General features: G+C 35.9%; 1 pseudogene; it reads right to left on the bottom strand.

Annotated features, from left to right (window-relative positions):
* Positions 1-446: 446 nt before the first annotated feature.
* Positions 447-977, bottom strand: LOC119261406 (heterogeneous nuclear ribonucleoprotein A1-like; annotated as a pseudogene).
* Positions 978-15,427: the final 14,450 nt, after the last annotated feature.

Below are 15,427 nucleotides of genomic sequence, written 5' to 3'. Positions count from 1 at the left end.
TTATAAATAAATTTCAAATGGCACTAGACATCACCCTGAAGAAATTCTAACATCACTCTGTTGGGATAGTTTACCAAGATGGCTTCAGAGTAAACAAACTTCACACAGCACATTTTTTTAAAAAAAGACACACTTATTCAATGTCATGATCAGACTAATACATTTAGCTATCAACAGCATGAGTGCAAAAAAATCTTCATTAAAACACTTTGTTGGAATGCTTTTCACTTTCCACAGGACAGAAAGACAGAAACTAAAATAATCTGTTATACAATTAGTCACAAATACAGTCCTCGAGTATTTTGCTGATACACATGAATTATCTAAAATATGTCTTCTTTGTCATCCTTCTTCTTGGCTGAGGTCACAAATCTGTGGTAACCTATAGCTTCCCTGTCACTGCACTGTCTCTCATCTCCTTCTGAGCTTTGTTTGTTGGCAGTTAATTAAAACCTTCTACCACAGCCACAGCTACTACTGTTACTGCTGCTAGAACCACCACAGCCACCTTGATTTTGTAGATTGGCAAAGTACTGGCCTCTGCCACCATAAGGGCCAGAGCTTCTCCCTCCAAATTTTCCTCCTTCCATGAGTCCAAAATTTGAAGACTGATTGTTGAAATTGCCAAAATCATTCCATCATTATCAAATACATCATAGTCATCCCCATTTCCACCATATCCACCACCAATGTGGCTGCCACTAAAACCACCTTGACCACTGAAGAAACCACCAACACCTAAGTTGTCATTCCTATGGGACCACCTCCAAAACCACCACCAAAGTTTCCAGAATAAATTCATCCTTTTTGGTTGAATGAAACACTGGCTATCTCTTGCATAAACAGGGCTTTCCTTACTTCACAGTTGTGGCCATTCACAGTGTGGTTTTCTGAATGGCAATCTTGTCTATAGAATCATAGTTAGCAAAGGTTGGAAAAGTAAAGTCCCTCTTCTTGCCAATGCGTTCATCAGTCATGATTGCAATTGTTTCAATACTACTGAAAATAATCTCTTAGGTGATGTTCTTAATGTCTTCCTAATGCCAACAACAAAAATCTTTTTCACAGTTAACTGGACACTGGTTCTTTGAGAATCTTCTCTCGACACAGCCCTCTGGTTCTGCAATTCTTGCATCCACATCGTGTGGTCTTGCATTCATCTCTCCCACCAATGCATTAGTGGCAACTCCAAAGACTCTGGATCACTTGGTGCTTGGATCTCTCATTACCACACAGTCTGTGAGCAAACCCATTGCTCAAAATGTTTTCTCAGATACTCATCAGTTGTTTCCAAGCTTACACCTCCAACGAAGAGCTTTTGTAGCTGTTCCAGCTTCTCGGAAGACCCCGACTTAGACTTAATGGCAGGAGAAGGGGCAACTTTTATGATGTTTACTCCAGGCATCCACGGGCAGAAAGACCATGTGAAATTTAATACCCAAGTTCTACCTTCTTCATCTTGATCATATAGTCTCCTTTGCTTCCTGGAATATATTTTCGTTGCCTTTCATCTGTCAATCATCTACCCATTCCTTACATTATTTTCAACTTTACCTTCCCAGGGGTTCCCTTTTTAAATTTATTTATTTTTCCAATGTAAGTGACTCTTGGTTTATATGATATATTGATTAGCTGTGTATTTAGCTTCCCATCTCACTAGATTGAATTCTTGAATAGTAACAGTTCTCTCATAATAATAATAATCATAATCATAATAATGTCAACAATTATATAAAACTTATTTGGGCAAGCTTGGCTTCGTCCCTTTAAGCTACTTTAACAAAAATACCACGACTGGGCCTCACTAGTGACGCAGGAGTTAAAGTCAGCTATCAATCTGTCGTTAGCCAATGCGGCATGAGTTTGATCCCTGGCCAGGGAGCTAACCCACATGGCACAGCAGACCTCTCCTGTCTTGCCCACTGCTCCCCTCAGCAATGTATTTCAGTGGATCTGCCTGTTCTGCTCCCCACTCTGTCTCTGTAGAATCCTTTCGCCCCACCCTCCACCTCTGGCCTAAATCCCAGTTCTTGAATGCGTAAATAAATAAAAATAAATCTTAAAAAATACCACCGACTGTGTGGCTTATAAACAATAGAATATTTATTTCTCGCAGATCTAGAGACTGGGAAGTCCAAGACCAAGGGAATGTCAAGGACTACTACCTGATTATTAGACGACTGACTAACTTCGCACTTTGTGCTCACACGGGGGAAGGAGCAAGGGAACTCTCTGAAGTCACTTTTATAAAGACAATGATTCCATTAGTGCCACTATGCGCTAGTCACCTTTAAGGCCTCACTTACAAATACCAACACATTGGGTACTAGTTTTCAACACATGAATTTTGGGAGGGACACAAACATTCATTCAATGGCCTACTGGACACATATCTGCTAAGCACTTTTAATGCTTTATCTCATTTTCTTTTTACCACAAGCTTAAGAAGTAGGTTCTCTTATTAGCTCCATTAAACAAATGAGCAAATAAAGGAACAATAACTTCTCTAACTTAACACAAATTGTAAGAACGGGGTCAAGTTTTATGTGTAAGCATCTAATGTCAGTGCTCTTGTCCCTAACATGATCCTATAGGAGCCCATTTCTCTTATAAGCACCCCATAAATGTTGGTTAGTGTTGGAATTGAATTTGTTCTTCTATTTAGAACAAGATAGGTTTTACCTATTGAATATATTCCAAAAGGATGAAAGACTTGGATTTTAAAAACAAAGTATATCTGAGATGTAAACTAATATAATTTATAAGAAAAAGGATATGTTTGGAGGCCTTCCTGCTTGCACAGGGTTTAAAGTCTCAGCATTATCAAGGTATGGGCATCCACAAAGCATGAGTTCGATCCCCGGCCAGGGAGCTAACCCATATGGTGCAGCAGACTTCTCCTGTCTCGCCCGCTGCTCCTTCAGCAGTATATTTCAGTGGGTCTGCCTGTTCTGCTCCCCATTCTGTCTCTGGTGAATCCTCTCACCCCCACACCTCTGACCTACACCCCATTTCTTATATGCATAAATATATAAAAATAAATCTTGAAAAAAAAAGACAGGTTTGGTTGATTTGGAATATCAACAGCATAAGATTTTATTGACCTTTAGTTAAAACAAAAATGATTAATGATTAATAATATAGAGGCCATATGAGCCACTTACATTTTTATTACACACACACACACATTCATGCACAATTAAATTATATTAACAAGTCTTTGATTGAGCGGTATATTATTACCATAACATGTGGCCATAACATTAAAGCTTATCAGTGAGCAGTAGTGCTCTCCATAGCATTTCACTTTTCAGACTCTTAAATTAGAGATATGTCTTTTGAATTGAATCATTTCTATGTGACACTTTTGATGAATGCCTCACCATATTGACTAATATAGCATTCTATTGGATGGACAATTATAATGCAATATCAAATGTTTTCCAAATATCTCCTCATTTTCCAAATTGTTTCCATGTAATTACCTTCATTTTCCTTTAAGTGCATTTTAAAGCACAACTTGAATTGTGAAAACTACCATATTAACTGCTGTACAGAAAATTATTGGTTTGATTGTTTATGGTAGATCGCTTCTCGGCCTTTTGGCTAAGATCAAGTGATTGTTTATGGTAGATATAAGAACTGAAGAGTATTGAATCCTTAGCTCACTCTACCACTACTCAACTTTGGCTGTAGTGCCTTATTTGTGCATATGAGAAATGAAATAGAATGTAGAAATCCTTTTTGAATTCATATGATTTGTGTTTTATTGACTTTTAAAAATCAATTTGTTCCTCCTTAATATTAGTTGCTCAGCACATCAATTAAAGGCAACTGTGCCCTGATGAAGAGTCTGACTCTCAACAGGATTCTCTTTCTACTAGAATCAATGAAACTTAGGAGGCGCTATTAGGTTTGGGAGTGGGTTGAAGGGAGGACAGAAGACAAGGGTGAGCAATTTCCAGAGAAAATATCATGAAGAGATCTAAACACTGCAGCATTTGGGGGATAATTTTCATCCTTAAAAAAGAACTTGGAAGATTTATTTGCTTTCTTATTGCCAGCAGGATCTTCTGTTGAGATTTCTGTGTTTTTGTAGCTCTGATGAGTAAGAGAAGAAAATAGACACATTGGAACATTCTTTCAAAAATACCAAACTAGAAAATATTCTGAATTAAGGACAGAGAAAAATGACAAGTTTTGCAAGTGCCCTGACTTCAGATATGCTGTCATAGCTTTCTTTAGTTATAAGGGTAGTATTTACATGTTTAAAACAAATATATGTGTGAAATTTATAAAACATAATAAAGGTGATCAAGTTTACTGGTAACATACCTAAGGGATAAGAATTTTATAAGCTTTTTACTTTATTTTGTATTAGGGCAATATTGTTTTACAATACTGTATGTGACTCAGTCCAGTTTCACAAGTCTTCAGGTGCATGTTAGCCCCCACCAAGGCACCATCATCCTCTGCCAGAATCCATTGGGCCTCTTTACACTTTTGCTCCCCTTGTGTCTCCGATAGCTTCAATTCTGCAGATTTCTAGGGTTTACTTGGTTTAGTTTTGTCTGGTCATTTGGTTTGTATGTTTATGTTCCACATTTAAGTGAAATCATTCCAAATTTGTCTTTCACTTTCTGACTTATTTTGCTTAGCATTATCCCCTCAGTACTCCATTGTGTATGTCTACCACCTCTTAATCCAATCCCCCATCATCAGGCCCTTAGGTTGTTTCCATAACTTGGTTATTGTAAATAGTGCTGCAGTGAACACAATGATAATAGGAGTTCAGATATTCCTTCAAATAAGTGTTTTTATTTTTCAGGTAAATACCTAAGAGTAAGATTGATGACTCATATGATACCACTATTTTTAATATTTTGAGAAAACTTGATACTGTTTTCCATAGGCTCTACTAGTCTATATTCCATCCAATAATATAAAAGTGTTTCTTTCCCTCCATAAACTCCAAACATTAATTATTTCTGGTATTTTTTATATGGGTCATTCTCACAGGTGTGAGGTGGCATCTCATTGTGATTTTCATTTTCATTTTTCTGATGATAAGGGATGATATGCTTTTTTTCCACGTACGTTTCATTTCCTCATTAACCCAAAAATCAATTCAGTAGAATACTGCTTTGTCTCCACATAAATGAACTCTTCACACTTTGTTTTTGCAGTTGGTTTCTATTTACTTTGATACCACTGTTATCAGAGAAGGTACTTGATATTATTTCAAACTTCATGAAAACTAACTGACATATTTTTATGTCCCAACATGTGGTGATTCCTCAGGAATATCCCATGTGCACTTGAAAAGAATGAATACTCAGGGCCTCCCCAGTGGTGCAGCAGTTGAGCGCTGGGTTGCGAAGCTGCCTGCAGCCTCTGCAGCATCGGTTCGATCCCCGGCTGCTCCCTGGCCACCAGAGGAGGGTCCCACATGGCGTGCAGACCTCTCCTGCTGCCCGCTGCTCCCCTCAGCAGTGTACTTGGGTCCTTCTGTCTGTTCTGCTCCCCGCTCTGGCTCTGGTGAATTCTCTCACCCTCCCGCGCTTCTGACTGTACCCAGTGCTTGTATAAATAAATAAAAATAAATCTTTAAAAAAAAAAAAAAGAATGAATACTCAGCTGTTTGGGATTGCAGTGCTATGAATGTGTCTATGAAGCCCATCTGTTCTAATTCCTTGTTTAAAGCAGTTATTGATTTTCTCTCTGGTAGATTTGTCCATTGATGTAAGTGGGGTGTTGATGTCCCCTACTATTATTATGTTGCTGTCAATGTCATGGATGGATGGAGAGATAAACAGATAGAGAGAGAGAGAGAGAGAGAGAGAGATAGATGCGTTATGTCCTCCTGATGAATTGACCTGTTAATCATTACATAATGTCCATTGCTGTTTTCTGTTATATTTTTAGATAGAAGTCTCTTTTAGCTGTATAAATAAGGCTTTTTTTAGGGCACTATTTGTTTGTGGGATTGTTTTTTAACATTTTGCATTACACTTATATTTACTTTGGGAGCTGAGATAGATCTCGTGGAGACAACAGAAAGTTGGAGTTATTTTTCAATCCAACAAGTCTTTTTTGACTTGTGTTTTCAGTCCATTTACATGTAGGGTGATCATTAACATGTGGGGCCTTGCTGCTGCTATTTGTCTTTCGTCTTCTGGTTCTATCTATTTTCTTTTTCAAATTTTTGTAACTTCTTTTTCATTTAAATGGAGAGCTATTTTCAACATTTCCGTGGGAAGGTCTAATGTTAGCAAACTCCTTCAACACTTGTTTGTCTGGGAAGGCCTTTATTTCCACCTCATACCTGAAGGAGTCATGAAAGTTATAGTATTCGTGGTAGGCAATTTTTTTTCTTTGAGTATTTTAAATATGTCATTCCATTGTTTCCTTGCTTGAAGTTTTTGTTGAAAAATCTAATGTTAATCTGTTGCAGGTACCTTTATAATTTACTAGCTTGTGGTATTTTTGTTTGTTTGTTTGTTTTAACCATATCCACTTCAATATTCTTTTTTTTAAAGACTTTTTTTATTTATACATGTAAGAACTGGGTTGTAGACAGAGGTGTGGGGTGTGAGAGGACTCACCAGAGACGGAGTGGGGAGCAGAACAGGTGGATCTACTGAAATACACTGCTGAGGGGAGAAGTGGGTGAGACAGGAGAGGTCTGCTGTGTCATGTGGATTAGCTCCCTGGCTGGAGATCAAACTCATGCCTTAGATAATTTGATAGCACTGAGACTTAAATCCTTGTGTCACCAGGGAGCCCCCTCAATATTCTTACTTTTTATAGAACTCTTGGTAGTTTCATTACTGTCTGTATTGGCTTAGGTCTCAGGTAGATCTTTTGAGGACACTAGATTTTTTTTTTTAACTCCATTGTCTTCTGTATTTACATTCTTTCCATAGGTTTAGGAAGTTTCCTCCATTATTTCTTTGAATAAGTTTTCTGTTTTCTTTCCTTCTCTTCCTCTTTCCCTCTTCCCCTTCTGGACACTCACTATCCTATGTTGCCTTTCCTATGAAGTTGTGTTACTCCATTTTTATTTCATCTTACTTCTCTCTCTTTTTCCACCTGGTACCTTTGTATCATTAACTTCAAGGTCACTGATTTAATACTCTATTTTATCTATTTTGCTATAGATTTCACTAGAAAATTCTCATCTATTGAACTCCTTATGTCTTTATCTCTGATAGTCTCATACTTAAATTTTTATTTTCTCTTCATTAATTTTATTTCCTATATCATTAATTTGCTTCTTTGAATTTTGTGGTATCTGTTTGATTAAACTTTCTGATTTCTTTTGTATCACCTTGACTTGCTTTCTTGTGTTTTCTTTTATCTTTTAATTTTCTATATTATAACAATTTTGAACTTTCTAACTGATAGAGGCAGAAAATCATCCAAGTCTTTGGGGTTGGATTCTGTAGAGTTGTTCTCTACAGAGAACAATTTGCCTTGTGATGGCAAATTCCCTTGAGGTCTTACCACTTGCCATGTGTTATATTCTTTTTTATCTACCCATTTTGTTACTTCAAATTTCCCTCTTTTAAAAAATATCTGGAATATTAAATTAGAGTGTTAAACTGTTTTTACTTTTCCCACAAGTGATATTGCAATTTAAGTTCAGATTTTAATTCTTGTTGTTTGCTGCCTTTCATATGTGCTGAGATCTATTTGGCAGTTCCTGAGGCAGCAGGCTGGGGGAGGGTTCTGGAGCAGTCCAGCAGCTGGTGAAAATTTGCTGGTGAGGAGGGGAGGACTGACCTATATTTGTGGCACTGTGGATATTCCTCCTCTAAGTTCCTGGTCTGAGACTCTGCAATCTGTGCATAGTCAGTGCATTTCATGAGGTTATCTCCAATTCTGAGGTATGGAGAAGGTAAGTGATGTCTAGAGTACTGTTTCCTCTCTTTGCCTGGGACCTAGCTCTGCACATATTTCTCCTTAATCAAGGATTTTGTCTTCACACAGTTTTCACTCTCCACTCCTAGACACCCTGGCTGAGCTGACTGGGGGCTATAATCTCCAGGTATTTCTCTTCACCCACCTCTTGCTCAGTGAAGCATGTTTCTCTTCCTTGTCTCCACTATTCACCTGTGTTGGCCTCTGCTATTCAAAGGGTATTCCAGTTTTGCCCCACGTCATGCGACTCTCTGGGCATACTGCCACTCTGGTTAACTGTTATCTGTTCCTCTCAATAGTAAAGCAAGAAACCTCTTCTATTGTCATCTTGAGAACTCTCTATATCAGAATTTCTTTATATCTCGTAAATTCATGAAAACACTGTGCCTTCCTTTGTCTTTATATCTCGTAAATTCCATATCAGAATTTCTTTTAGAGGTATTTGAGTTATATGCAGTTTATCAATTATACACATCCAACTCTCAAAAAAATGAACAGTGTCTACAATTTTCTGAGAACTAAGCAGAGCTGAAGGACCAAAAATTAAGGCATGGAGTGATGGTATTTCTAACTGCTTTCATGAAATAAAAAAAATATTTTAAGCAAATATTAGATTTTAAAATGCATGTATCATATGTCTCATCATCCCCACATGAGACAATTTCCATTAAAAATGTGTTTCTTGAGTTTATTGTTTAGACCTATATACCCCAAGGAGTTTAAACAAAGACTGTGAGTTGGGTTTTTTTTTAAAGATTTATTTATTTATGCATACAAGTGCCACGGTGTAGGCCAGAGGTAAGGGAGTGGTGGGTGAGAGGATTCACCAGAGACAGAGTGGGGAGCAGAACAGAAGGATCTACTGAAAAACACTGCTGAAGGGAACAGCAGGTGAGACAGGAGAGGTCTGCTGCGCGGGGGATCGAACTCCTGCTGTAGTATCTATAGATAGCTTCATAGTGCTGCGACTTAGCCCCTTGTGCCACCAGGGAGGCCCCCCACCAATTTTTTTTTTTACTTATACCTAATATATGGTTTATCTCACTGTAGTAACACAAATGCAAAGGGAAAAAAAAAAGAACCAGGTATTGCACTTTTCATGAAATATTGAAATAAAGATTATCTAGAAAGTGTAATTTTTTTCTTGTAATTTATGGGAAATGATTTGTATGTATCTGACAGAGATCTGAGCACCCTTCATTGTGTGTGTATATGTGTGTGTGTGTGTGCACTTGTGCATATCTTTAAAATTTGCCATCCTGCTTAAAGGGTTGTGAGACTCCAGGCAACCTCCCCAGAGTCCCTACACCAGACATCATTCAGCAGCTCTTGTCATGGTATGGAAAGCATGGTTTACAAATGAAGGGGAAATATCCATCACTACATACTCTTGTTTCCTTCTCCCCTGCTGCTTTTGGTATTATTTTGTTCCATTCATGCAAAAATTCAGAGCTTATTCTTCCAGAAATTTCATAGGTTTCAACCATATACCTACCTATTCCATTATGTATGTTTGTTTGTTCATCTATATCCTCTTAAACAAGAGTCTCCTCTAGCTCTCTCTTGAGTGTATTACCTTGACAACCTTCTTTTCTTCTTAGATTTCTCTCAGTTACCTATAAATCCCCAGCTGTTCAATAAAGTGTGAGACATGACAGTATTTCATGTCTTACAAATATCAGTGTAGTTTTAGTTAGAATATAAAATAAGAAAATATAGGTTAGAACAGCAGTTCTAAAAATTTTGGTCTCTGTATCCGGTCACACTCTTGAAATTGAGGACCCTAAAAGCCTTTGTTTATGATGTATCTACTGATAAATATTGTATCAAAAATAAAACAAGTTTTAAATATATTTATCAATTTATTTTTAAAAGTGTTAAGCATAAACACATTATAACACTAATAATGTATCTTGAAGAATACCATGTAATTCCTACCAAGAAAGAAATTTAGTGAAAAGAGCCATAATTTTACATTTTGCCAAATTTCTTTAATGCCTGACTTTAAAGTCAAAATTTAATGCAAATTCTGCCTTCATTCATCTGCTTCTACGGTTAATCTCTTGTGCAGTCATATGTCATATAGATTCTAGGAAATTCTGATGTATAATTGTGAGTGAGATTGATAAAGGTAAATAAATATCTCATTATAGTTTAACATCACTGGTTTTAGGACCTTTAATTCTTTATGTGGCACAGCCCTATAAGGTAACAGCATCTCTCAGCCATCTCTAGTTTCATTTTGAGAACATCTAGAATAAAGGACCTGAAAGAACAACCACTGAGAGTTCAGTGTAGTGATTCCTTAATGTAAATAAAGAACAGAACCTTTTGGAAATAGGAATAATTTTATGGGCAGTCCAACAATTGCTTAAATTTTTTCTAAGTATAAACTAAAAACTAGGTGGGAATTCTATTGCATCAGTACTTGGACAACTATTAAATTGAAACATTGATTTATTTTCAGTTTTGAAGCATTTTATTAATACACTTAATCACAGGTGGTCATTTGAAAAATATTGGTTCACTTTGTTATGCAGATCTCCCAAACATTTGGCATATTTCATTCTACAATGTCAAAAAATTGCATTTGTTAATAGCACCACTGACCTTTAAAAAAGTCTTTAAGCATTGGCAAGTACATGTTTTATAAAATTATAATGTTGCTTCAAATTTTAGTATTTATCATTGGCATAACAGAATTACTGTTATTTTCCTTTGAAATCACAGGAGCATGCTGTTTATTTTCCAGAAAATATCTGTCAAATACCTAAGTCTAAATAACTATCTTTTCTCTGCCAGTTTTGTTTTTCAAGTAAAAATGTTCATGGAAAAATACCTGCTTCAGCTCACAACTCAAACATTGCACAAATGTTTTTGTTTTTGTTTTTTCCCTCAGGACAATAGAACTACAGTATGCAGAAATGATTCATGAGTACTTTGTATTTTGTCACAAAAAAAATGAAAAAAGTGGGTGTTCAAGTGTATATTGTAGTAAAGTTATTTTTATTGCTACATATATGACATTCTTAAGTGAAAACGGCATCAATGTTTTTAAATGCAAGTGTATGGCTATGAAAAGACAACTAACACAATTTGTTGCCTCTGACTTGATTCATGTTAAAACACCAATAATTTTACTCATCATCTCCTTTGCACCATTCTTGCAAATGGTAATGCATAGTGAGGGTAAGAGGGTAAGTAATATCTTGGTATTATCATTAAAGCAATTTTTTTTATTTTTTAATTTGTTTTTATTTTTTTACATCATTGTTCTTTTTTTTTTAAGATTTATGTATTTATTTATATAAGAACTGGGGTACAGGACAGATTCAAGGGAGGGTGAGAGGATTCACCAGAGACAGAGCAGAGAACAGAACAGGCAGACTGACGAAATACACTGCTGAGGGGAGCAGCAGGTGCGACAGGAGAGGTCTGTCGCACCATGTGGGACTCTCGCCGGCTGGCCTGGATGGAACCGGTGCTGCCGAGGCTGTGGACAGCTTCACGGCGCTGTGCTCAACCGCCTGCGCCACATCATTGTTCATTTTTAAACAATATTTGCTTCCCCCCACCTCCTCAGGTATAGCCCCCATAGAGTTTCCTTCAGCAGTGCACCCATGTACCATCACCTCAGTCCTCTGTGCTCCTCCCTCCCTCCCTCTGATCCCTCTCTCCCCTCCTCTGATTTATAATTGTCAGTTTTTGCTTTGTTGTGTTTTATACTGTTATTATTTTTTTATACTGATGTCTTATTTGGTTCCCCTATATTCTTGCTATAAGTGAAACCATCCAATATTTTTCTTTTTCCTTGTGGCTTATTTCATGGAGCATAATTCCTTCTAGCTCCATCCACGTTGCTTTGAATGGCATGAGTTTATGTTTTTTGATTGTTGAATAATATTCTATTGTTTATATATACCCAAAATATATATATCAAAATATATTTCTGCCCAAAATTCTATATACCACATCTTCTTGATCCAGTCATCTATTTTTGGGCATTTGGGATGTTTCCAGGTTTTACCTATTGTAAATAGTGCTACAATGACATTATTCAAAGAAATAGAACAAATACTGATGAAATTCATATGGAACCACAAATAGGCAAAGCCCTACTGATGAAAACAAAAGAGAAAGGAGGTATCAGACTTCCAAATTTCAAGCTATACTATAAAGCCATAATAATTAAAACAGTTTGATTTTGGAACAAAAACAGACACATAGACCAATGGAACCGAATAGAGAGCCCAGAAATAAAGCCACACTTATATGGACAACTAATCTTTGACAAAGAAGCAAAGAATATGCAATGGAACATGGACAGTTTGTTCAATAAATGGTGCTGGGAAAACTGGACCACCACATGTAAAAAAAAAATGAAACTAGACCACTACCTCTCACCATGCACAAAAATCAATTCAAAATGGATAAAAGACCTGGACATAAGACCTGAAACCATAAAATATATAGAAGAAAATATAGGTAAAACACTACAAAGCATACATCTCAGTAACATCTTTAAAGACTCATCACCCAAAGCAAAGAAAGTCAAGGAAAAGATAAACTCTTGGAATTGCATCAAAATGAAAAGCTTCTGTATAGCAAAAGAGACATTAACCAAAACAGAGAGACAACCCACTGATTGGCAAAAAAAATTTTTGCACTCCATACAACTGATAAGGGACTAATGACAAAGATATATAAAGAACTCACATGACTTAACAAAAAACAAAGTAAACAATCCAGTCAAGAAATGGGCAGAAGAACATAAAAGACATTTCTCCAAAAAGGAAATGCAAATGGCCAACAGGCATATGATAAAAAGTTCAATATCCCTTATAACCAGGGAAATGCAAATCAAAACCACATTGAGATACCACCTTACACCAGTAAGAATGGCACATATTAAACAAACTAACAACAACAAATGTTGGAGAATGTGGTGAAAAGGAATTCTCCTACATTGCTGGTGGGAGTGCAAACTGATCCAACCACTATGGAAAAATGTCTGGAGGTACATCAGTCTACTAAAAATGGAGCTACCATATGACCCAGCAATTCCACTCCTAGGGATCTAACCAAAAGACACAAAAACATTGATTCATTAAAGCAGTTTTGGCTTCATAGACCCCCTGAAAGGATATGAAAGATCTCGGGTTTCTAAGTACCATGCTTTGACAGCCCCTGCTCTATTAGAACAAATTTTTGCTACTTCAGCTCAACTAGTTTTTTTTTTTTTCCTGGCTATTAGAACACTAACTAGTACACAGTAGATGTTGAATAAATATTTGTTGGGTAAGAATGAATGGAGAAAATTAATTAGCCTTGTGAACACTTGAAAATTCGCTATCACTACAGAAATATGCAAAGGCAAATAATGAATTCACTCTCAGCTCCTAACCCCTGAAGAAAGAAAAATAAGACCAGTGTGAATTTTATTACAGAAAGTCAGATGCAATGAAAGGAGTAGACATAACATAGTTATAAAACAGAGATATTCATAAGAGATTATATCAAACTCCCATGCAAGTCTAAAGGTAGATGGTAGTAACCCTTTCATTATGAAGATGAATAAGATGATAAATTCATTATAAAAATAGAGGCTTTATGCTTCCTATATAAGAAGCTGTTTAACCTAAATATCTTGGGAGAAAGAAAAAATGCCTATAACAGATTCCCTATGACATTACTATGTAAACACCTAATATATTATGAGTCTCTATGTGTTAGTTATACATTAAATGCCAGTAGACAATACTTGGTGCATCAGATTTTATTCTCTAGCCAACAGTCTTCAAATAACCCATCTACCATTTGCAGCTGGTATTGTATCGGGAAATGAGTTTGGGGTCAGAAGGAACAAAATCAGGACTGAAATGTCAGTTCTATTCCTTTCTAGCTCTGTAAATCCCTGGGTGAGTCTTTGATTTATCTAACCTTAAGTTTCTTCATATATAAAAGGGAGATCATAAAATTAATTCCACTTCAAAGAAATGTTGTGAGTGTCCAATGTCCAATAACTTATAAATTTTAAGTTAAAATCAACTGATAGTTATGTTTATTACTATTTTTTCACATTCAAATTAAGTGTGACTATACCTAAGCAATCTTCTTAAGTCATTTAATATAGAAAGAAAAAAGTTCTTAATTATGAATAATGAAGTAAGGGAAGATACCCCCTTTTTGAGAATAAAAAGTATTAGCAATTTAGGTAATCATTTCCTGTGTCCAAACTGATAAGCTTTAAATCATGAATTTTCTAAGATTCCCAATAAAAACTGAAAACGGGAAGGCTAAGTTCCAAGATAGCAGATGAAGAAAGAATTAGATGCAATTTTCAAACTACTGAAAACACATCCATTGGGCATTTAATAGCTAACTACTAAATATAACTACATTAAAGTAATCTAGTTTGTCCTCCCTTTAAAATATTATTGCAAGTAAAGTATATCTATCTATCATGTAGTCCATTATCTCCCACAGCATGACACCATTCCCAACACATACACTTGAGAGTCATAACACACCATATTGTTTGTTTGAAAGTAATAGGTATACTAGAATATGCTACCATACTGACATAATGTCCCAGTGTTTGAAAGGCTCTTTACACTGTAAAATAGCAATAGTGTATAAGTGCTCCAGCATACAGTACTGATTCAATTATTTAAAATATTAAATGCATTTTATTTAACAGAATATCAGAAATTCAAAAAAAAATCAGAAATCGTTCTTTTTATTTTTTTTTTTCTTCACAAATGCACAGGAAAGAAGCTATAGGGATCATTTCTTGTCTTAGTCTGTGCACCCCTGTGGAGAGGATCCAAGCATGAAATTTCCTTTGAAGTGAATGGAATCTTCACACTCAGATCAGCTCTGAGGATATACAGAGGAGAACAAGAAACTGGCCGCATAAAAACAGACATTAGCATTTAAATGAGGCTGGGCTTAAAGGAAAATTCATGCATCAAAAAATACTAAGATTTGAAAATGAAGATACAATTTCCCAGTAATCCTTGGTCAAACTATCTTGCATTAGAAATAGGTCTTTCTTAGGCTAACACAAAGAAAACTATAGAAAATATTCAAAGAGCTTAAAGACTAGGTTAAAAATAGGAAATCTATATAATATTGAAATATCACGGACACCAAGTTATTCTACTATAGGCATACATAGAACACTGGCAACATGCATGAATTGTCTGTGCCCCAAATTCTGATTTTCATTCTGAATTTAATACTAGTGAACAGGAAAGCAAAAACAAACAAACAAAAAAAAAAAACTGAAATAACCATCACAAAACAATATTCCAGTTAAGAATTCAAGCATGAATCTTGCTGATGTGGGTAAACCCAGCATAGGAAATATAATCTTCTTTCAATGTAAAATATATCTGCCATCTATAAACCTAAAATAGAAATGAGAATCAGAGCTATTTCATCAGTATCCATCATCTGTCAATCAAGAGCTAGTCTTTGAATAACACCACTATTCAAGGCA

Source organism: Talpa occidentalis, unplaced genomic scaffold, assembly GCF_014898055.3.
Source record: "Talpa occidentalis isolate TD23 unplaced genomic scaffold, MPIMG_talOcc4v2.1 talOcc4.6, whole genome shotgun sequence".
Taxonomy (NCBI): domain Eukaryota; kingdom Metazoa; phylum Chordata; class Mammalia; order Eulipotyphla; family Talpidae; genus Talpa; species Talpa occidentalis.
This window is presented reverse-complemented; position numbering and strand designations above follow the sequence as displayed.